Source organism: Homalodisca vitripennis, chromosome X, assembly GCF_021130785.1.
Source record: "Homalodisca vitripennis isolate AUS2020 chromosome X, UT_GWSS_2.1, whole genome shotgun sequence".
Lineage (NCBI taxonomy): Eukaryota > Metazoa > Arthropoda > Insecta > Hemiptera > Cicadellidae > Homalodisca > Homalodisca vitripennis.
In genome coordinates, this window is record NC_060215.1 from 129,009,014 (window position 1) to 129,033,180 (window position 24,167).

Here is a 24,167-nt window from a genome sequence, read left to right on the forward strand (position 1 = left end):
ATAATAGAATCTGTTACATGTTACCAGACTTTGCTTTACAAACATTTAAAAGTCTAATAAGGTCAAAACTAGACTACTGCAGTTTTATATATTGAAACATAACCTGCAGCGAACTTAAAAAAACTCAACTTTATACAAAACCAGGCAATGAGGATTTCATCATTCACGTCCACGCCGATCGTTGCATTACAAACTAAATCTGCTCTCATGCCATTAGGCCTAAGACGACAGTTGTTAAAAGATAGACTCGTATACAAAATTATTGTCACTGAAAACATCGTCCAGTGCACAACACTATTGTTTCCTCAAACTCCTCTGTCTATATTCACCGCACTGACTACACAAAAACAATACTATATATAAAATCATTCAACAATAAAGTGCAAAACATTCCTAATATAAACTATGTGAACAGTAATACAACTTATCAGGATTTTTATCTTCCCCTATTTATGGCTAATAACATAGTGTGTATCCACCCTATATAATGAAAAACCGTGTAAAAGAGATACTAATACAGTAGACTTGAACCAATAAGTAAATGAAAAGCTTAACCTAAATTTTGGTCAGTGTTTAAAAATATTTTCAGACACATCAAAGACTGATACAGGGGTTTGTTGACATTACCTTCTATATCCCTGAACTTGATATAGTCAGAACATACATAGTAAATAACATAGGTATTCTCTTCTTACAATGCTTAATGTTAGCAATATATAGAGCTATTCATCATGTAAATTATATAGAGACCAATAATGTAGTTTTGTGCACTGACTCACTATCTTCTGTTCAAGCAATTGACTCAGTTAGCAGGGGACGGAGAGCAGATGGCATAGTATTGGATATTTTCAAAGCCGTATTATCTGGTAAGAAAACATAAATATCCTCTGGGTTTCAGGCCATATTGACATTTCTCATAATGAGCATATGGATAAATTTAGAAAACAAGCAAAGGAAGGAACTGAATTAACTCATATTAATATAGCTTATGAAGACTATAAACGTACAGAAAACTGTTTTACAAAAACAAAGTCAGCAATTTACTTATCTCGACAGACAAAGCTCGTTGGCACAAGCAAATTGTAGACGTCATCGAACCTCAACCATGGTTCAAACATATTAGGTGGATAATAAGTAATAAGGTGGAGTATAAATTATACTCAATAACGAAATACTTCACTCCCCTTTGTCTTAAATGCAACATGGGAATTGATGAAACAAAAGACCATATAATTATATAAGCATTTCAATTACATTCAAATTTTAAAACACAATACAAATACAATTTAAACACACACAAAACATATATGTAATCATATCAAGAAATTCCTCATGCGTGGTCCTCCTCCTCGGGTTAGGAATACCATATTGACCCTTGGCGAGAAGATCTCTTTAATTAACATCAATCCCACTCCCAAAACCTGTTTTACATCCACTTTAATAACAATACTCTAAAACGTAAATGTTTGTACCTAACAACAACCAATAGAGACCATTAAATAACCCCAAGTAGGAAACATACAACACAGAATGGAAAAGGCAACAGTGAACATCGCGGCTAAATGAACACGTCACCCTATATAAAAAAAGGCACAGACACAGGACACAGGCAGCGACATCGACAGCTGATGTGAAGTTTGAGCTTGAGGTTATGTTATTCTATTGTCTGCATTAATCCGTGATTTCTGCTGAGTTGTGAAAGGTTGGTTCTTTAGTGTTGGTTGTGGAATAGGGTTCTTTTATAACTTATAAAACTTATAACACGTTTTAGTGGTGTATGTTTGAGCGTGGAGTGTTAGTTACACCATTAGTAAACTTATGGATTATTTCTTCGATCAGCTTTGTAGCTTATATGTTGTAGTAAAACACTCACAGTGTTACGAATATTTGTTACATATATTTTGTGGGTTGTATTAGTACAAGATACAACACTTTCATCAAAGATTTATTAGAATTTTGAGGTAAGTTCAAGTCTCGGTAATTTTTCCAGTAGACTAGTATTGTTATTGTGCATCTGCCCAAAATTATGACTGTTTGTTTACCTAGTATTACCAGACTTTTTTCCAATGTTTAATTCTTTATTAAATCCTTTAACAGTAATTTAAAACACATCATTTGCATATTTTAATATATGTACTTCCAGTTTGTCGAAATAGGGCTTAAAAATAAATATCAAATTTTATTAAATGACTAATCTATAACATGTCTTTGCTATTTTGCAACAATCCATGATAAATCAATAATTGAATGTTTTAACCACCTTGTAACATTAGGTATATATATTTCAAAGCTTAATCATTAGATATATAATTTTCATACTCTTTTGGATCCCAGTTTGTATAAAAATTGTTTAGGCCTACTTTGTCTTGAGTGCAGGTATTTTTAATCAGTAATTTGGTAATTGTGGTAGTTACCGCTTACTGTACTGCAGCCCCCCCCCCAAGTTCCCAACTGGTGGTCTGCTAGGGGGTCCATGAAAGGTTAGATTATCAAAACTTCAAAAACCCGAACTGAAGAGTATAAACAAATTTAGAGAACAGCATTTGACAGCACTTAAGAAGATCTAAAATATTATGATTTTTAAAATTAGTTCAAGATTTTACTGTATTAATAATGTTTGTATTGTAGTGTAACTTAGATAATCGTCATCATGCCACAAGTTTTGAACACTTGAGAAAACAATTATATTTAGAAACGTATTATAATCTCCAAACTTTGTGTCTCACAATTCATAATGTATCTTCCTTTACAATTTTGAAATAAACTTTTGGAATTATTTTTTTTAAGCCCACTAAGTACTCTCCTAGGGACGATTGGTCGAAGGGAAGGAAACCTCTTCCACCAGCGGAGTTTGAATGGTTTACAGACGGCTCTGAAACAAAAAGTGGCACAGGTGCTGGAATTATGGGGTGAGACCATGCAGGGAGCTGGTGGTCCCTATGGGTTCTTATCCTACATTTTTTCAGTTGAAGGTCGCAGCCATTATGGAATGTGCTTGTGAGCATCTTCGTTTGCGTTTTAGGAGTAAGACGATCAATATTTTCACGGATAGTCAGGCAGCACTGATGGCACTGGTCTCTTATGTGTTCAAATCCAAACTTGTCTGGGACTGCTATCAAGTTGTTTCTTCCCTTGCTAGAATCGATAATGTGACTGTTTGTTGGGTTCCTGGTCATAAGGGGATCCCTGGGAATGAAAGAGCTGAAGCCCTGGCCAACCAGGGCTCAGCGTCAATTATGACAGGCCATCAAATGTTCTGCGTTATTCCAAGGTGTGAATGCTTTGGGGCTGTCTCGAAATGGGTTCGCATTGAACATGAGAGAAGGTGGAGGTTGCATCCGGGCATGAGAATGAGCGGAATGGTACTACAGTCACCTTCTTCCAGAGTGGCGTCTGACCTTCTCTCACTAAATAGATCAATGTCTTCTCGGGTTATAGGTCTGATCACGAGACATGGTCACCTGAGGAACATCTTCACAGAGTCGGCATCCTTCAGGAGGATCCGCTCTGTAGAATGTGTGATGAGCAGGATTAAACTGCTGAACACTTGCTCTTTGATTGTCCTAAAATAGTAATGGAGCGGTATGCCATCTTTGGTAGTTTGGACACGGGTGGTGAATTTTCCCAGGAGGACCTGATAGGTTGTTTTCGGCGGTTTGTGGAACTGCTGAAATCATATACTGGTAGGCCTCATGGTGTGCTTCCGGGATGCACAAAAGGATCTTGAGGTCTAAGTGCTGGCAGTAGGCCGCCCCATAGAAGAAGAAGAAGAAGCAGAAGTACATCTGCAGCAAGTATAATAAACAGCCACCTCAACAATCGAATTAGCAGACCTAATTATCTATTAGAAATATGTAAATTATCGTATTCAAAACCATTCTTATTATATTTATTTAAAATTAATATAATGCTAGCTGTTTTTAATGTACAGGATGGCCCATAAGTTATTTGTCACTTGCAATTGTTTTAGACGATGTTTTGACTAGCGCAATTGCGCTGTTGTGAACTTGACTACAGTTGTTAACCCGGCAGCAGTTACGCTAAGTTACTTTACAATAGCAGTTTGAGGTTATGTTGTAAGTTATTTAGTCAACGATGAATAGGAAATTAAGTACAGAACAGCGTGTATTTGTGTTTAAATCATGGTGGAAATATGATCGTAATTACATTGATGTGTGTGATATGTTTGTGGAACGTTGTCCAAACGTTAGACCTCCATCTTGACAAGGTATTCGGAAATTAAATGCAAGGTTCGAAGAAACTGGGTCAGTGGCGGAGCTTTCTCGTTAAGGTAGGCCAGTGTCTGTAACTGCAGAAGAGAATCTTAATGTTGTTGCGCAATGTTTTGTGCAATCACCTACTAAATCTCAAAGGAAAGCGTCCAAGTGGATTACCTAGAACAAGTCTACAAAGGATGCAGAAAACTTTGAAATTGAAATCGTATAGGCCTACTTTACTTCAAGGCCTAAATGAAGATGATCCCGACAGGCGTTTACCACAGGAATTCAGCGTATGGTACACAATCCGAGCTGAAGCTGATCTAATGTTTTTAAAATACATTCTTTGGAGCGATGAAGCGACTTTTAAAGTGAATGGCTGAGTGAATCGACATAACTGTGTTTATTGGGATTCTACTAATCCACATGTGGTGATGGAGACAGAACTGAACGCTCCTGGCGTGAGTGTATGGGCAGGGATATTCAGCGGTGGGCTAATCAGGCCGTATTTTTTTAATGGGTTTGTTAATGCTGAAAATTACAGAGAAATACATTATGAACTGCTTATTGAACTAGAAAACAATCCACTATTTGAAAATGTCCAGCCGGTTAAGGAAAGGTTGATATGGCAACAAGATGGCGCTCCCCCTCATTATGGAGTTATTGTGAGAGACTTTCTCAATGAAAACTTCAATAAATGGATTGGCAGATGGGGCACTATTGAATGGCCTCCAAGATCCCCAGATATTACGCCTATGGATTTTTCAGTCTGGGGTATTCTCAAAAATGAGGTTTATTCCATCAGTATTCGTGACATTGATCATTTGAAGGAACGTATAGAATCAGAATTTGAAAACCTACAGTCTCTGAACATATGCGAACGGATTTGTAATTCAGTGTTGAAAAGATGCAATGTTTGTATAGAACATCGTGGAAGCCACTTTGAGCACCTATTGTAGGTTAGATACTCTTTAAAATAATGATTACATTAATAATACTGTACTTTGTACAAATAAAGTATTTGTACTTTTCTGGTAACTTTGTATTTTCATTTCTGACAACTGACTTATGGGCCACCCTGTATTATAACAATATTGCTTAAAAATAATTCAAACAGTGTAAAATTATTTATGGGTTATTTGAGTAATGACTGCAACAATGTCTATGACCTTCTTATTTGAGACACAAGCTGTCAGACATTATCCTTCAAAATATTTAGTAAGAAGTAAGTTTTACAATACGTTGTATACACATAGATAGTTTTGAACTCATTTTTATTATTTTTTTTTAATAAAAATTAGCTAAATTATACCCTTATATGAAATACCTATAATGTAATTAGGTATATTATTTTAGTTTTGTTATTGTTCAGTAGATTAGATAATTAGATGTATCGATAATTCTGTTGCCTTGGTGGTCAATTATCATACTGCAGGCATGCCATAGCCCACACAGATAGTCAAATGCATCACTGTCACTGTCACAGTTCATATACTAGTTCTTTGTACAAAAAAAAAGTGAAGTGGCTAAAGTAAATATTACTTAAATGCTACATTTATGTCACTCTGTTGTATACAGGCTAAATTATTTACAACATTTTCGAGTTAACTCTTGTATATAAATAAAATGTAATTGTTAGATAAACAACACTATTGACAGAAATTGTACATGTGTAGGCCTATACCAGAATACAATAACTATTTACCAACAAATTTTTATTATTTGTAATATAATAGTATTTAGCCATAGCCTATCTCTAAGTTTACATTTGTTCTTCACATATGGATTGTAATTTATTACAGATGCCTTTCTGTATTGAGAGAGAAACAGATAGATGCTATGTAATCATTCAGCTTCCTGATAGTGTTCAACTTGTACTGAAACTCTTAATTTTGTGATATCTGTCTTCCACCTATGCGAATAATCTGACTATAAAAAAACAATAACTGATTACAAGACTACAGATAAGGACAACTGGAGAAACACTATTATAGGAGTTCTTGGTCATGCTGGTAAGAAATTTAAATTTTAGCACTTTATGATTTTACGGATGTTATAGTTTTTATATCAGAGAATTGATGCAGTTTTAACCCTAGAACTGGCAATGGTGTCACTCTGTACTCGTGGCTCTATTTCAACTCCCATGTAGATGTTTTTTTTACAATGTATCCCATTTAATAACTGTCAAATCAGATCAGATTTTTATTGCTGGAACATTCTATAACGCATGGCAAAAGTCAACTTTTTACTTGCTAGAATTTTGTCATAAACCCCACAATAGATCTCATTCAGACATACAATTTACATACATCCATTCATTCGCCAATGATTCCCACTTCCAGCGACGGATTCAGTCAGTCTTTTTAATTGGTGGTCTCCCAATCATATGCTAAAAACCCGTCTACATTATAAAATGCTAGTGACACTAAAAAGCGTTTCAAACGAGTTTTTAACACCTTGGGCGTTGGAGCGTTTTTTATTGAATTTTGTAATTTGTTGACAAAATGAACACCTGCCTGTGAAGGCAAGAACTCATAAACCAACGTTCTGTGTCTACCAGTTCGGTAGTTATCTCTGCTTCTAGTCTTATACGCATGTATGTCTCGGCCCTTTCGTCATGGTACATTTAGACATACAAAACAGTTGTTTCCAAGATGTAGAGACTGGGCAGCATCAACAGTTGTAAATTTTTGAAGGCTTCCTTGCACAGCTCTCTAAATTTCAGCAGAGCAATAATGCGGATCGTTTGTTTTAGCAGCTTGAACACTCTCATAAATTGATTGTTTGCACCAGCTCCCCACAACACCAACCCGTAAGTGAGATGGGGGTAAATCAAGCCATAATACGCCATCATCAGAACCTGAATAGGGCAGTATTTGGCTAGAGACCTCAAAACATAAATGCCTGAGGCCAATTTGGAGCAAACGTGATCGATGTGATTATTCCAAGTCAACCCTCAATCTAGGTATATTCCCAGGAATTTCAAGCAGTAGACTTCTTCCAACATTGTGTCAGCTAACATAACAGCTGGCTCGTCATGCCTGTCTACTAATCGCAAAGCAAAATTTAGAAAATTAGATGTTGCAGAATTTGTCTTAAGATCGAGGCTGTTAAAATGTTGGATGCAGTTGTTGATCTCAACAAAACTCTGCTGTTCCAGAATCAATTTTGATTTGCTAGTGAAACAGGGCACACTGCACAAGTTTTCCGTGCAGAAGTGATGAACCTATGTCATTGACATAGATCAGGAAGAGAATTGGACTGAGAATTGAGCCCTGTGGGACACGATAGCTCAGGTGAATTGGTTCAGATAATTTGTTTTGAGATCTGGACAATTTGGGTTCTGTGGCTTAAAAATGACCTGAGCCACTAGAGAGGCATGCCACGGATGCCATGAGATTCAAGTTAGTCAAGCATTGTAACATGGTCAACGCAGTCGAATGCTTTCAATAAGTCTACGAACACACTCAATGTGGGATCCCGATGTTCTAGCCCCTCTACAACTATATCGACTAGATGTACAACTGCATCTATTGTCAACTTACCCTTACTGAAGCCAAACTGGTCTTCAGATAGCGGGTTGTACTTATTCAAAAATTAGTAAAGTATTCTTACCAAGAAAAGTTTTTCGAATATTTTGCTCAAAACTGGCAAAATTGAGACAGGCCAGTAATTGTGTGGGGAGTGGGGATCATCTTTCTTATGGTTTCACAATATGCTTTGAACATGTTTTTATTAGCCACATTGACATTAAATTTAAATCATTTGATTTTTTGGCTGGGAGCTGCTGAATTATTTTTTCAAGCTCTTCCTCAACGACAGGTGCTAGTGCCAGTGAGGCTACTGGACACTGTCTCCGTTTTGGGATTCCTTGTGGCAGTGATGGGCAAGGGCCTTGCTCACAAGCAATAGATCCGAAGAATCTGTTAAGCCTATTCGCAACCTCAACCGCGTCCTCCACAAGTCTGTCACCATTTTTTAATTTGATTTGATTATTGCATGATTTTTTTTTAATTGTTGATGATGTTCCAAGCAGTTTTAGAAATATTTTTTTTAATATAATTGATTTAGAAACATCATATGCCTTTACCGCCTGGATCACTTTTCTGTAAATTAGTTTGTAATTTCTAAAAAACCGTTTGAATTCTTCATTGTGAGATGTTTTCTGAATTTCTGAGAAGTTTTTCTCTAGAAATTTAAATTTCTTTAGTGATCAATTTGTTGTTTACTGTTTTGAGACAAACTTGTATGTTTTTGAGAGGACAGTACATGTTGACATGAAAGTTTAGTGTGCATTTTAAAATGCTGTTCTACCAAAAGACTTGATTCTTGGAATTTCCAATCTTCTTTGGAAAGGGAAGTGTTGAGGAGAGTGATGTTTCCTGGCCTTAAGTCTCTTATTGTTTTAGTGATTTTGGGCTCCCTCTCAATTTTTACTCCACTAATAATAGCCTCTTGGCCGTAGTGGTCCGAGATAGCTGTATTGACCGCGGACACTGCGACACTTGGGAGATTAGATATGATATTGTCGATTGTCAACTGTGTAGACTGTGTCAAACACGTTGGCGTTTTGACCAACAACTCAAGGTCGAATGATCTTAACAAATCGACAAATCGTTTGGTGGAAGGATGATTAGTGTCCATCGCATTGATGTTAAAATCGCCCATTAGGATATAACCCTGTTGATGGTTAAATCCATCAGTAGGGCTTCAAAATTTGTAAAGAAATTTTCCTCATTGCCATTGGAAGACCTGTAGATTCTGATGACTGTAAATTTTGATCTGTTTGAATTGAATTTTATGCCAACTGCTTCAAAGTCTTTTTCAATAGTTTTGACGAGTGAAAAGGGAGAAAAAGAATAATGTTTTTTGACAAAAATGGCAACTCCTCCTCCTTTGGAAAGTTGTGGGTAATATGAATTAGCCAATGTGAAATTTGGAATTTGGCATAGGTCGATGTTCTTGTCATTAAAACCATTCCCAGTTACAACAAGTACATCTGTTTTCGTTTCTTCACACATCAATTGAATTTCGTCAAGCTTGTTAGTGGCAGATTGGGCATTTTAGTGATGCAGTCGGATTTGAACCTGATTGAGAAATTTTGAATTCGTTTGTATTTGTTGGGTAACATCAGTCAATTTTGCCTGTCGGCCGTCCTTGGGGTCCCTAAAAAAACACAATCACTTTTATCAGAATTCACAGGAGATAAAGTGGCAGGTGAACCGCTAGTGTCGCCCTTGGAAAAGGTCTTTTTGCCAGGACGTGTCATCGTGCATGCTGGAGGTGACACAAGCGCGAGTCTCGAAGGAGCTGGTCTTGGTGTCACAGGCAGAGGAACTGGTCAGTCTAAAGCAAACAATTTATATGTCAATTTATTCATATACAGAGTGATTTGAGTAGTGTTACCAGCACTTTCTGAGCTTATTGTACCATGTATACTAGATTCTTCATCCAACCGCATACACAGAAATCTAACGGCGTTAGATCTGGTGATCTTGGCGGCCAGGTGTGTGGTCCACCGCGACTAATCCATCACCCATGAAACTGCTTGTTTAAGTACACAGTTACGTTACGTGAGAAGTGGGCACGAGCATTATCGTGCTAATAGTACATATTGCATCTTGATGCTAATAGAACATCTTCTAATAATTGCTGTAATTGTTCTCTATGGAATTCCAGGTAAATGTTGGAATTTAGATGTCCTCGTAGAATGAACGGTCCTATTAACCGATCGTAATGGAGGCTACACCATACATTTACACTAAATCCGTATTGAAAGTTACATTCAATAGTGCTATGTGGATTGAATTCTGCATTACTGTGTTCATTGTGAAAGTTATTGATGCCATCTTGAGTAAATTGAGCTTTGTCCATGAATAAAATGCATTTGTGGTGTTGGCGATTCATAATTAACCAGTTGCAAAATTCTAAACGAAGAGGAGGTTTGGTTGGTTGAATATTTTGCACTTTTTTGTCATGGTAAGGAAACATGTTATTGTTACGCGAAGTCCTCCACACCATAGACTGAGACACTTCAAATCGCCTGGAAAGGCGTCATGTACCAACACCCGGACTGCGTTGAGTAGCCACGATAATAGCTTCTTCAATATTGACTTTGTTCTGAGTAGGACGATCGTGGTGAGTATTAATGCTTGGAAGGTTACCTGTTCCTCTTAAGGTACGAAATGTACCACTGATAGTTTTCGGGTTTGGAACTCTGTGGTTAGGAAAACGTCTTTGGTAGCAGCGGTTGCATTTCCGTCAAACATGCTAAGCAAAATACCATGTCGGCATATCCTTCTGTTGCAAATAACAAAGACATTGCAGTCCTAATAGTATGCTACAATTTTAAATTACACTAAACTGGTAAACAAATATCCAGTTATTTATATTGTATTGCACTTCACTCTTTGGAACTATTACAGACTAGCTAACAAATAATATCCACTTCTCACAACATTACATTGTTGATCAGCTTGTTTGTGATACCACCCTACCAAATCATAATTTACCTTGTTTGAAGGTTAAGTGACAAAGATGTGTAGGTACATGTTGTAACTGTTTGGATAATATTAAACAGCAGTAGTGCTATTAGGTTTTAAATGTTAAAATTTAGTTTATTTCAAACTTACCAGTAGTTTCTTCCTGAAATAAAATTCCAAATGAAAAATAAGTTCAATTCATTATGTTCATTAACGACATTGAAATAAATAAAAATGATTAAAATAAATATCTTCGATTAGTGCTTGACAATAATTTTACATGGGATGAACATGTTAAATTAATACAATTTATGAATAAAGAGTTTTTGAGTTGATTTAAAGATTTAACCAAGACCGCTGTTAGAGAGGTGAATTGTACAAAGTAAACTGAGGCACACAAGAATCTTACTATACCATATATTTAATATTATATGACAAATGATATATCATATTATTAGCATCATATATAATTTTTTAAATATGATGGTACACATATGACTACCAGTCTGGGAGACAAAAAAAATATATGGACTTTTCTAAGTGTTGGGTAATGAATCTAGATTTTAGTGAAATCTACAGAAAAATGTTTTTTAAGAAAGGAACCGTGTTTTTTACAAGGGAAATCAAAAACTGAATTGCCTCGTTTTAAAAACACATTATAATTAGAAATTATAATTAACACTATTCATACTGATGTACGTAAATTTTGTTTGAATAAAGCTATTTGAAATTAAAATGTAGCCAAAGAGGTATAAATATCAAAGAATAAGGTATAATATCCCTTCTCTTTATCTTTATCTGTTGGAGCTAATACAGCAATTATTTTGTGTGACAGATGCTTTTTAAAGAGTGTCAAGCCTTTAAAACTGACAATTAACATTACCATGATTATAATTTCATCTGTGTGTGTGTGTGTCTCCTGCTTGTGTTTGTGTGTGTACAGACAAACACTATGTTCAATATTAAAAATGAGTGGACTTGAGGATTAAAATTGGTATTCGTCCTTTTTTAGCATTATTTATTTATTTTATACTTTAGCTGTCAATCATAATACAGTAGAGTTCCATTTATTTAATGTAAATGGCACTAAGTCCTGGATATAACAAATGTAAGGTTAACAAAGTTATTAATCTGATTCAACTTATTGGAGGTTAAAAATAACCAAACATTATGAATAAAAATGTTTTTTAATTAGTGAGACTGAATAACTAATTAGCATTCAGGTTTGGATTTACTGGAATTTATGATTTCCTTGATTATCCAATTTAAATATTACTAGAGGTGGATCACCAAAAAATCGCTTTGGTTTTTAATATTGTGTAGTCAGCTTTTCTCACATTTCTTCAGGTTTTTTGAATATCATAAAAGTGACTAAACAATCTAGATAAGGAAAAGTGATCATCCTACGCATCTTTGCACAAATCTCAAAAACCACTAAAGGATAACTACAATGTTTTTATAATAATCTAGAATCGTAATTTGGTTTTGTAGAATATTAAATCCAACATTATACTTTAACGACTTAGGAGTATAGGGCAATGTTGTATAGATTCTTAGTTATCATTGATTAGTTAAAAAACACACTTTACCAATCACATTATCATTATAAATCCAATAATACAGAGAATTCTTTTGACTGTTTTGTTAATTTCTTAGATGGTAAGCTGTTGTCTGTAATATCTTTATTTATACTTTTGAATCAGTTCTGATGTGAATTTTTTTCCTAGGTCTATAATTAGTTCTCTTGGTACTCTGATTGATGTTATGACCTACTGAACATATGCTTGTGCTTTGGTTTGAGCAGTTTGATCTGGTAATGCTATGAATATTCCACATCTTGTGAAATGATCAATAACAGTCGATATATTCGTTATTTGATCTAGACGAAGGTAACGGACCTACTAATGTCGTATGCTAATCTATATGCAAATTCATTCACTTCTTGGAACTTCCCTAATGTTGCTTTTAATGGTTTTTCATCATCTGTTTGTCTGTTGCATGAGTCACATGATCATACGAATACTGTTACCTCTACTCTTATCTTCGGACAGTAGAATTTATCTTAAATTCTTAACATGGTCTTTATTCCTCCGTGTCCACTTGTTGGTAAGTCATTATGCAGTTATATTACTATCTAAGGCCAAGTGTTAGTGCAGTAATGTATTTTTCACACCCCCTCTGAATCTGTGAAGTTTGTAACTTTTGTAGTAACTGCAAAATCCAATAAAGCCACTGATTTTTTCCTGATTCTTTGGCTGAGGGAACTCCTTTACAGCTTTGATCATTTTTGGACAAGGTTTTACTTGATTTGTGTTCATATGGCCTATGAATTTATTTATGGTTTTGAAATTTGACATTTCTTTAGCTGTAAGCTTAAATGTACTTCCTTAAATCTCTCTTGCACATCACTTCAATCCTGTACATGCTGTTATATTTTCAGGCTGTAGACTACAGTATCATTCATATATGGTCAACAAGACTTTCCTTTCAGTTCTGATAAGTGGTATCAACCATCCTTTGGAAGACTGCAGGAGAGTTTATAAGACCCGTGGGAATTCCGGTATATTCATAATGTCCTGTTCTACTGACTGAAAACTGTTTTTTCTTGGCCTGCATGATTCATTTTAATTTGGAAAACCCCAGAATTAATGTCTAGCGGAGTAAAGAATTTACTTCCACCAAGCATGTCAAGTGTTTCATGAGTATCTGGCAAAGGATAAACCTCTGGTACTGTGCATGAGTTCAGTTCTCTGTAGTTGATGCACATTCTGTGAGTTACAACTCCATTCAGACTAAGTTTCTTTGGTACTATGACTACTGGTGCTGACCTTGGTGACATACTAGGATTTATGATTCCCTTATCCAGTTGATCTCTATCAGATCCTGTAACATTTGACTCTGTGTATGCGGCAAACTATATTGTCTTTTGTTTATAAGTGGGTGGTTGCCTGTGTTAATTTTGTGACTTATTTTCACTGTACCTCCTAGATTTTCAATTCCTTCAAGGCTAAAAAAAATTTGCAGTGTCTGTAAACAAAAGTGTTCTCCTATTTAAAACATTCAGAATGTAACATTTTTATATCAATTAGTAGAATAAACACTCAATTTTTAAGTATGAAGTTTTTGATCAAAATTAATTTCTTTTCCAGAATCATCCAGTGGTAGCAGCTGTATCTACCATGTTTAAAATATCCCCTCCCAGACACATTGGAAATTTGGTGGCAGTGGTGGGATAGCATAACGTTGGGACATGCTGAAATTCCATTGATCATAAGAACAGTGAAATGATTCAGAAGGTGAAATTAAGTGTTTTAACAGCAAGAAATATTGTTTTCAAGTTAGTTGTCATAAAATATGGGAAGAAAAAGTGCTACAAGAAGATGATTAAACTGGATGAAGAAATCTAGACACCAAGACGCCAAGTTGAGAAAGGACACCAAGAGACGATGCCACCTTGTAATCTCCGTCTTCACCTTCATGTAATCAGCCTGGTAAAAGACGGGGGCATGGAGTGATGAGCTTTGAGCAAAGAACAGAGTGAAGTTGTCAACATCTGTCCACAGCCTCTAGCAACTATGGCAGTCGCGATGGTGGTGATATTTGTGAGCCTTTGTTTTGGCAAACCCCATGAGAAAGTAAATCTGAACCCACATAAAATAAGGTTTGGACAGGTGAAGAAAAAACGTAAAGTTGCACACACATCTGAGCAGAATAACAACTATAAACAACTAGTTGATGAAGCCATTGGGAGTGTCAATGGGTCAAACATAATTGGCACAATCTCAATGATAGAGAAAAGAGTCAACCAAGGACCAATCTCTCTGACTGATGTACTTGTACATGGCATCACAGGAGCCACAATGCACGTCTATGGACAAGCAAACCAATAAAGCTAGGAGACACAGAACTCATGTGTGCGTTACAAACTTCACAAACTTGTATTCGGAGGGGTGTGAAAAATTCATTGAAAGTTCTCAAACGTCTACAAGATGCCTTCAGAAGAAAACAACCAGTATCAGCACGATTGATGACTCTGGAACAACATCCTTATTAGCTTGACCTGACAACAGCAAATTTTCATTTTTTTATTAAGGTAAAAATGTAATTGAAAGGACCACGTTGAGCTGACTAAGGGAGGAAGAACATGAATTATCAGATTTTCTTGAATAATATGACAAGATTTACTGAGTGTGTGTGTGTCTGTCTGCACGTACACATGTTTGTGTTTGTGTGAGTGAAGCAAGAAATATTTTGGGGGGGTCCAGACAACTGATATTTTGCTTTAGTAGGCAGAGAGTAAGAAGGCTCCATTTTGTTCCTAAAAAAGTTCTTGACCCATTTCTTTGTTGAGAACAATCCTTCAGCATTAAATGTGAGTAATTGAAAATTTGGGGAGGTGCTCTAGACACCTCGCTGGCTACATCCTTGGTGTGTAGGAATCAATACACAAAATAGTTATAACAATTACAAGTCTTAAATTTGCCCAAGATTCCTCCATAATGTTGTAATCAAGAGACTGTCATAATAGGAAGTTGTCTTCATTTTTGTTTACAGGAATTTTTATAACCAATACTAAAGTAATAACGTATTCCTTTTTTCTATCAATAGTATTTATTGTATCAATGATCTTTTTAAATATATTTCCCCATGTATCAGTACTATAAACAAAGTGGAGGAAAATGCATAAGTAGTGTTTTAAGAGCATTTTAATTGCAGGATTCAGGCAGAGTTTTCTAAAAATAAATATACTAATACTTTAGATAAAGTCAAACAAAGAGTTATATGTTCATTCTTATTTAAAATTTGGTTGATGATTATTGTGGCATTGTCTAGGTCTAAATCATCGATTGCTATTTAAATTAAAAGATATTTTAAGTTGAAGTAAAATTTAAAGTTATAAATGTATTTGCATTGACTGATGTATTCATTAATGTTGAGTATTGTACTATATTATTCATTTGTATATTTACTATGATTTCTAAATCTTCAAAAGTTTTGTGTTTGTAAAGTATTAGATGTGTCATCTGCATATAATACTGTTTTCTTAGGATTACTTATGTTTCCAATCAATATATATTAAGAATAAAAATAGACCAAGAAAAATACCACACCACAATTAACATCTGCTCTTTTGTATGTACCTTCAGCCTGATTGTTTTTTTATATAGTAACAAATTACCCAGCAGGGATCACTTCTGGCTGGTTTATACCTACCAGTTGAACCCACCACTGGGGACAGCAATAACCGATGTCCCACTTCAATCTGGGCAACCTTATGGATGTCCAGTAGCGGCACATCATTAACCACAAATGTTGAGATTCTGGGGTTCATGGGCAATTCTATAGGTCTAGTCTACTGTGGAGACGACTGTTGGAGTTGGTGGGGTTTGTTCCCTAACCTCAGAGGTTCTTGTTAACCTCAACAAGGGTGTGCCACCCCCTGCCTACTTTGACTGGAGAGGCCGGTTCAGAGCTGACCTCCCATTCTTCCGGGGAGTCATGACTTTGAGATGTAGTGCCCTAATTCTTCCTCATGGATCTCGATAGGAGGCGGCCCCTACTCCCTAACCTTACCTATCCTGAATATCCTGTCACTCCGGAAGCAGCACAAAGATTCTTACAGGACTAAGTGCAATTTATAAAGAAAAAAAAAAATAGTAACAAATTATTTCCAACAGACTAAGTAAGATTTCTGTAAATCATGAGGTGTCCATTTTATTCTGTGGTTTTCTAACTTATCAAGTTAAATATCTATATTTACAGAGTCAAAAGCTCTTATTAAAAATACCTTGTTTAAAGTTTGTTATTGACGATGGAAAGTTAGAAAGAGTAATAGGATTTCAGGCATTTGCCATCGTTATATGTTACAAAATGTATAACACAAGTTTTGTGGTTTGAAATCCATCCTTTTCAGGTAGGAGAATAATTAGTACAGTACCTAAAAATATAAAAAAAGGAAGAAAAAGAGAACAGAAAGAAAAGGAGTTACACTTACCTGAAAACTACTTATTTATGTCGTCGACCATGATTTAATGATGAAATAAGAGTGAATTATACCAATAAACTAGGCAGAGTCTGTGAGACAGCAGGCTTTACAGTGTTATCTATGGTCAGTTCAGCTTACTACCCACAGTCAGCAGTGGTGTTCTAGATATACTGCTGTGTTGGAAGCTTACATGTATCTAGTAGATATGAGATGGCAGTGATGTAGGAGATTTGTAGAGATTTTACATTTTTAAATTAAGATTATGAAGTTATTTAGTGTTGTTAGGCTCTATGTTCTTGAGTATTGCAAAGTGAATGTTTTTAAATGAATCTGCCTTAGGTTGCTTAAAATGATATTTTGACTTGATGGGTTGGTTCTAAATGATAGCTTATGTTGGAGAAAGGTTTTAAATTTTTCTCTTCAAGTAAGTATTTATTATATATGTAAGACTTACAGTTTGGTGTTAAAGTTTAGTTCAGTAGGGATATGTTGGTTCACCTACTAAAACTTTGCTGAAATAAGGAATCACTTTCACTGTGAGAGTTTAGTGGCAGCCATCTTGGTTTTCTTTTTTTTCTAAATTGTTTGACACTTGTAGCAACCAAGTAATATAATCTTGTCCCTATTTCTACTCTGCGAGTTTTGAAATAAACTACATGAAGCATCGTACCGAATGCTAGCAGACAGTAGTTGTAATTAATTGTAGAGTAAAGATTCCACATGCGAAAAAATATTGATTGATAGTTGGTTCAACTTATTACTATGAGTACTCTTCATAAACTGTCAGGCAGATGAATTTAAATTAAAACATTTATTAATAGTAACAATGATACATGAAGTATTCAAACAATTCAAAACATTTTCAACAAATTAAACTATTTTAAACACATAACAATATAAAACATGCATGATATATAAGTTTTTAACAACTTTTAAAACTTTAAATTTAAAACTTGGTTCCTAAACCAGTCCAGATTCATCCACCTCTTTTGAAACTTCTTAGAAGTAGGTAGTTAGGAGGACTGGTGCAGTACTCTACCTTTAAAGAAAATCCACGGACCCTCTCAGCATTGCCTAAATAAAAGATTGTTTCTGCAACAACCTTTGCTCTACAGATTATGTATGCTGCATTTGTCCGAAGGTGATCGATGAACATTTCCAGCAGTTCCATGGTCCTACGTCCAACGCAGTTTTGTACAACCATTTCCAGTTCTTGGTATGTGAATGATGGAGGCAGGTTTGTGATGCGTAGGGCGATGGTCATTGTCTTGCTTTGGATACTGGAATAAAAATAAAAGTGTGAAGTTTTTGTATTCACAACTGATTGCCGCTTAATTTCTGTACTTGTAATTGAATCTTCTTTTTATTAACAATTTAACTTTAATATATATTGGCTATTACATGAGATTTAAACAAGTCTTACTAGACTACTACCAAGCCTGAAACTACAGGAGGTTATTGGTTTATAATAAGCAATTGCCCAATTTCAAGAAAAATTTCATTTTATAGTTATGGATTTGGGATAAATTATTAAAATTGTGTAGTTTCCTAGGGAAATTGCTTCATTCATCTTATTTGCAATATCTATGAAACTTTAAATGACTAGTTTTGAAATATTATGCAAAAGGAATCACAGGAAAAGGGATCATGATTTGAAATTTAGTAATAATTTTAATTCATATAATAAAAATCTAATCAAACATATTTAGTTCTTTGTATACTAATAAAAATGGACTAGAAACTAAGAACATTCTTTCATAACTAGCATGACTAACAATAGCAGAAGGAAGAGTGACTAGAAACTGAGGGAGATTGGACTGTGGTGATGTGTTAGGAGTAACTATTAGCAAAGATATAATTTTCAACATGGTGAATGCATTATTTAATCCTCAATACACACATGAAATAGATCAATATTGAAACCTGTGGTACTCTTTTCCTTAGAATATTTGGAAATGCCTGACGCAATTATCGATCTTAAAAAATATGTAAAATGAAGAAGTTTTATTGAAGGAGGAGCTCTTCTTATTGGAATACACTATTTAATTATAATTGATGAACGAAAAGTCACAATTCTCCAATAATTTTATTTTTATATACACGAGGCCTTTCAACATCCAAGATGCCATCTTCAGGTGTGAAACAACAATTTGAATAATATAAATATTTAACATTACAAATTAATTATCAGCTGAGTAAAGTTTAATACAAGATTTGTTTAATTAAAATTAAAATAAAATAAATGTTAATACATGCATAAAAGTTTGGTTAAAACAGTATTTTGTTATATTTTAAAGGAAGGGTGAATATTGAATGGGTCCAAAATCATTGTTTAATATTTCATCTTTGTGTTTTGTTATGTATAATGTTTCATAAGCGTCAAGTTCTTCTTCTTGCTTATGGACTTGTTTTAATAATGTGAAATCTTCAGAATCAAATAGAAAATCATTAGAAACAAATCACACTTTTAAAAATTGTGTTAACACAATTTTAACAATGTGTGTGTGTCCAACACACTTATTTATTCTTAAATTTTGTATCTGAACCTTTTCTGTACATTAACTGTTACCCTGGATTATAGACTCTTCTAAAGAGTTTCTCAAATCCAGACCAAATCTCAGAGCCTGGAAGACCTCTATGTACTTGACTTAAAATTATGCTTCTATACTGGGATAAAGTTAGTTTAAAACGAATATATGAAGGATGCTATAGTAAAATTGTATTGTTTAATTTATCTCTACTGTAACTCTGTGGGTGAAAGAGAAAAATAAATATAAAGTGAACATTTCAAAGATATAATTTGTTAACAAAAACATGTATATTCATAGACAAAAAACTTGACAGAAACTATTTTTGAATAAATAAAAATGAATAAGTAGAACTGAAAATGATTATATATAGGCTTCTCAGACCAGTGTATGTAAATATTTTCTTCAGAGGGAAACAAGACAAAATCAACTGTGGAACAAAATATACTAAGACCAGAGTAAATGACATTCAAATACACTTTGTGACAGATTTTCTTGATCGTGGAAACAAGGCAAACTTAACATTGAAGTCGGAAATATAATTCACTCTAACCAGAAGTGCTCATACACGTGCAAAACTATACTATATAAACATTGCATGAGTACCATGTACATAATATATAGAGGGAGGGGCTCAGGGAGCCCATGCCCTTCCTCAGAATGTTGAAAGATAAGTATTAAAATCACACCCAGTAACTTGTTCATTAACATACGCACATTGAATCCAAAACATGTTAAATATTGCTGAAAAATATATCAACCCAAACTGATTTTCTGCTAGGCTTATTGGTAGCATATTGATAATCTCAAACCGACAATAGAGCGAGCAATCTGATCGCTGTTGGTCCAAACCTTTTTACAGATCAACATTTTAATGGGAAATGTTGCTCCCAATCCTATCTCGTGATGTAAATGTAAGCGTTCCTATCTTGTACTTCATACAGTTGCATAGTTATAATGAGAATATTTTACATTTGGCATCTAATTGTTGGTGCTCTACTACCTGTTGATTACTTTATATCACAAAGAACATAATTAGAAGTGATCTGCTACATACAAATCACACAATAAATATAGGGCATTGTACAAGTTTTACTGGAATAAGGCATTTTAGATATATTATTGTTTTATTTTATCCCTGCAGTTATGCTTATGTGGTCCAAAGTTTATATGTAGTTGTAGATCAATGGCATTGTTCCTATTTCAATTAGTTATTGTGTGGTTAGTAATTTTACCAAGTCAAATGAGGATTCTATTTCAAAAGTTTGAGTAATGAACTGTACACACATGTGATAATTAAACTGTAGTTTGTTTATGGAGTTATGAACACAAATAATATATTATTGGCTGCCTTTTCTGTCTAATTTTTAATTGTCTTGTAGGCCATAATAAAGTAGCTATACATTAAAATAATTTATCCCTTTTTTCTACTTAACCTTGTGTGGGCACTGACAAACCTGGGACATAACTTATTCATCTAAAGTTGTAATTACTCAAACTTTTGAAATAGAATTATCTTTATGGTCTTGTGATTGGGTTTTTGTTGTAGCGAGATAGACAAGCTCAGAATTAGAATTATTCGTTGATTCCTTTTCGTCCAGGACTGTTTTATTTCTTAAAAGGTACATCCCCTTTTTTATTCTTAAGGGATTCGATTAGTGTAGGTACATTAAATTCTGGTTTTGAGCATTCTGTGATATGTCTATTTTAGTAAACATTGTTATCTAATATGTGGAGACGAATGATATGAATAAGTTCGCCTGTGAATAGGCCTAGTTTAATAATTATAAAATCACATTAAAAATGCATATATATATATATATATATATATATATATATATATATATATATATATATATATATACACATAAACACACATTATATTAGTGTTAATTTATTGGCAATTAACTGCAAGCACATTAAATATTTAAATGCGATAAATTGACAATCCAACGATATTCTGTATCGTCCCAAGAACTAATCATTTACACTTGGTTGTCAAGTTATTAATAAACAAATGATTCACTTACTACAATTATAATAAGCCTTTGTGTAAGTAAATTTTTAGAACAACTATTATTATTTATTTTATATACCGGTATTATTAAAACATTTTTCAGTACTACTTACCTTTATTAATTTCAATAAATTTAACAAAGCAATAGAGCACAAGCCAAGCGGAAGTGAACAAATCTTGAAACATTCAGTGTTTGAGTCCAATCAACTGCCTTATAAATAACGTGATATCATTAGTCGAAGTAAATTAAAGAATATATATACAACAGTTAAAAGTAATCTGTGCATTTGTGATAGTGGATTAAAACATACATTTACTAGGCTATATGTTATATTTATTTTTATTGTGTGATTATAAATTTTACTAAATGTAATCTAAATTCGTTATTATATTTTCTGGACGAAATAGTATGAGTTATGTGTTATAGTATCTCATATGTTTGTATTTTGGGGTGAAAAAATAGTTTGTTGTGATTCAAAATGCACAAAAACCTTTAACATTAACACAAATTTACCAACATTTCAAATACAGGTTATTACCAGTACTAACAGTATAGATAGAAGAAGCTGCAAGAGCAGAAGAAGTATTAATAACAGTTTAGTCGTGTATTCTGAGATAACTTTTACAATGTAATTATTATTATTGCTATTAAATATATACTTATATAGATTTTCACGTGTGATTTCCCGTCACACAAGACTATATTGCCTACTTTAGTTGATTTGTCTATGTCCGCCCGCCAATTTGCCGCGAACTCGTTTGAAATTTGAACTGCGTAATACCGATCTGTTCATCAAGAGGAGTTTGATGGTTTTTAAGACGAGCACGTGTCTTGTGTGGAATGCTGTTTAAGGTCGGGACACACATACCCGCACCGCGCCCGACACGTGAAACGGCCGTGTCGGTGCGGGCCCGGCTCGGTTACTGTAAAGCCACACATGTCCATATGCTGTCCGAGCACAACAACCTCACTGTTTGTACTAGAGCATATTTCTTTTTTATTTCAAAGTGACAGATACGTAAAAAAAATGTCGTAGTTACTTAGTCATTTTGTAAGTCTTTTTATCATAACTGATAAAACATAGTAAATATTAGTAAAATATACTGTAGTTTGAAAAATAAAATAAAATAAAAAATGTCAGAAAATTTTCAAATCTAAGTAGGCTACTACAAAATACAGGAAAGAGTTTTGACAAGTAATTTCAATGCATTCAAAATAAATATAGTGTTGCACAAAAGGGATAAATTCTCGTTATTTTTAAATTTTAGACAATTATATTTTACATTATTTTAATTTAGTTGCTCCAAAATCACTAAGTAAGTACAACATATTTTATAATTTTTTAACTAATTTTTTCACTTACACTTTCTGTCAAACTGTGCAGGGGGTAGGTATTCCTGAGGCAATATCGCATTTTACATGTTGTCCTCATATTCCATTAATGCACAACATGTATATGCAAAGTATTGCCGGTTTTACTGTCGTACTTTTATTAGTGCAAGAATAAATTTAGTTTTTATCAAATATTTAACCACACAATAAAGTCTATTAATTCACACATGGCTTTTATTGCCCAAGATGCAATATATAAGTCAACCTTATCAGTCAGATTGTGCCTTTATAGAGTTAATAGAATTAAATTATAAGCCATTCCTCACAAATAGTATTCACACTTGATCACTATGTAATTTGAAGGAAACTGGAACTACGTATCACTTCATCTCAAATCACATATTTTTCGCTTAGATTACGACTTTAGTTTTGGCAAAAGATAAGGTTAGATCAAAATGAATACTCTTGTTTTTTAAACGTAAAAGGATTGGCAGGCACTGCGTACATTTCTGAAGGAAGCAAAGGACCCAAAATTAGCCGCTGTAAAAATACACCATTACTAATTTCACGTCTCAAAATCTGGGTAGTTGTATACACAGCAAATATATCCTCTATAAAATACAAGTCAATTCATAACCCGATATTTTTTATTTGGGATGACATGGCTTGAAATTATAAAACATTTAAATGTAAAATGTGTATTATTTAAGTTATACAAATTCACGCCCATATTTTCAGGTAAAATATATGTATGGTATCCTGGAAGCCCATATTAGAATGTGTATATTCTAGGTAATAGGTAGAGGGTGTGTCTTTTAGTTCTTAACATATAGTCATTCTCCCGAGGCTCTGTCATTATCATTAATACAGCGCCATTTGCTTAAAATTTGTGTGTGTTATCAGGTGGTCCTTAAATGGGTCAATTTTCGCTTATGTTATAGCTCTTTTCCTAGAGCATGACAGAATAATAATAATGCTTTTGGACGCCTCGAACATATTATTTTTATGTTATTAGCATTTAGCATATTCTGAGTAGGGGGTGTGTTCCCGTAACCCTAGAAGGTACGGAAAAATATATGTAGTGGTAATCCCTCCCCCCATATTAGGTTATCCTAGGTACGCCTATGACCGCATCATCTGAAGCAACATCACTGTTAATTTCTGCAGTTAAAACATTGCAGTTCCATTGCATTGATATTTGATCGTAAATTAAATTGAATAGTTGAATAGAATGTTATGTTACGTTCAGAAGCTATTCTTTGTGTGGATTTGTTTTTATTGTGATATCAAACACCTATAGTAAAATTGCCATCATTCATTACATTATAAGTGTGTAGTAAATGAAATAACTAAAAAGCTAAGGATGGGATAAATAGTTAACTAATAATGATGATTTTAGAAATACTGTGTGTCCCACTAAAAGGTTTAAACGTTTGATTTTATATTACTTGCCCATGTATGCACTGAACATTTTCAAACTATAAACAATTAATTAAATAGGTTTTAAAAATATCCTGTGAAAATTTCAGCTCTCTATCAATTGTTGAAACAGAATTGTGGCATTTTGAAAAATTATACTTTAAACACTGTAAAAAAACAGTATT

General features: G+C 34.0%; 1 long non-coding RNA gene across 2 annotated transcripts in view; it reads left to right on the top strand.

Annotated features, from left to right (window-relative positions):
• The first annotated feature begins 1,573 nt into the window (after positions 1 to 1,573).
• Positions 1,574 to 24,167, top strand: part of LOC124369860 — a 36,996-nt gene continuing 14,402 nt past the window's right edge. Inside the window, exons 1-3 of one of the 2 annotated variants that reach the window (XR_006923117.1) lie at positions 1,574 to 1,961; positions 6,020 to 6,229; positions 13,849 to 16,030. This is a non-coding gene — a long non-coding RNA (uncharacterized LOC124369860). Of the gene's footprint in view, positions 1,962 to 6,019; positions 6,230 to 13,848; positions 16,031 to 24,167 lie in introns of those variants that run through there. The other variant, XR_006923118.1, reaches the window with a different exon arrangement.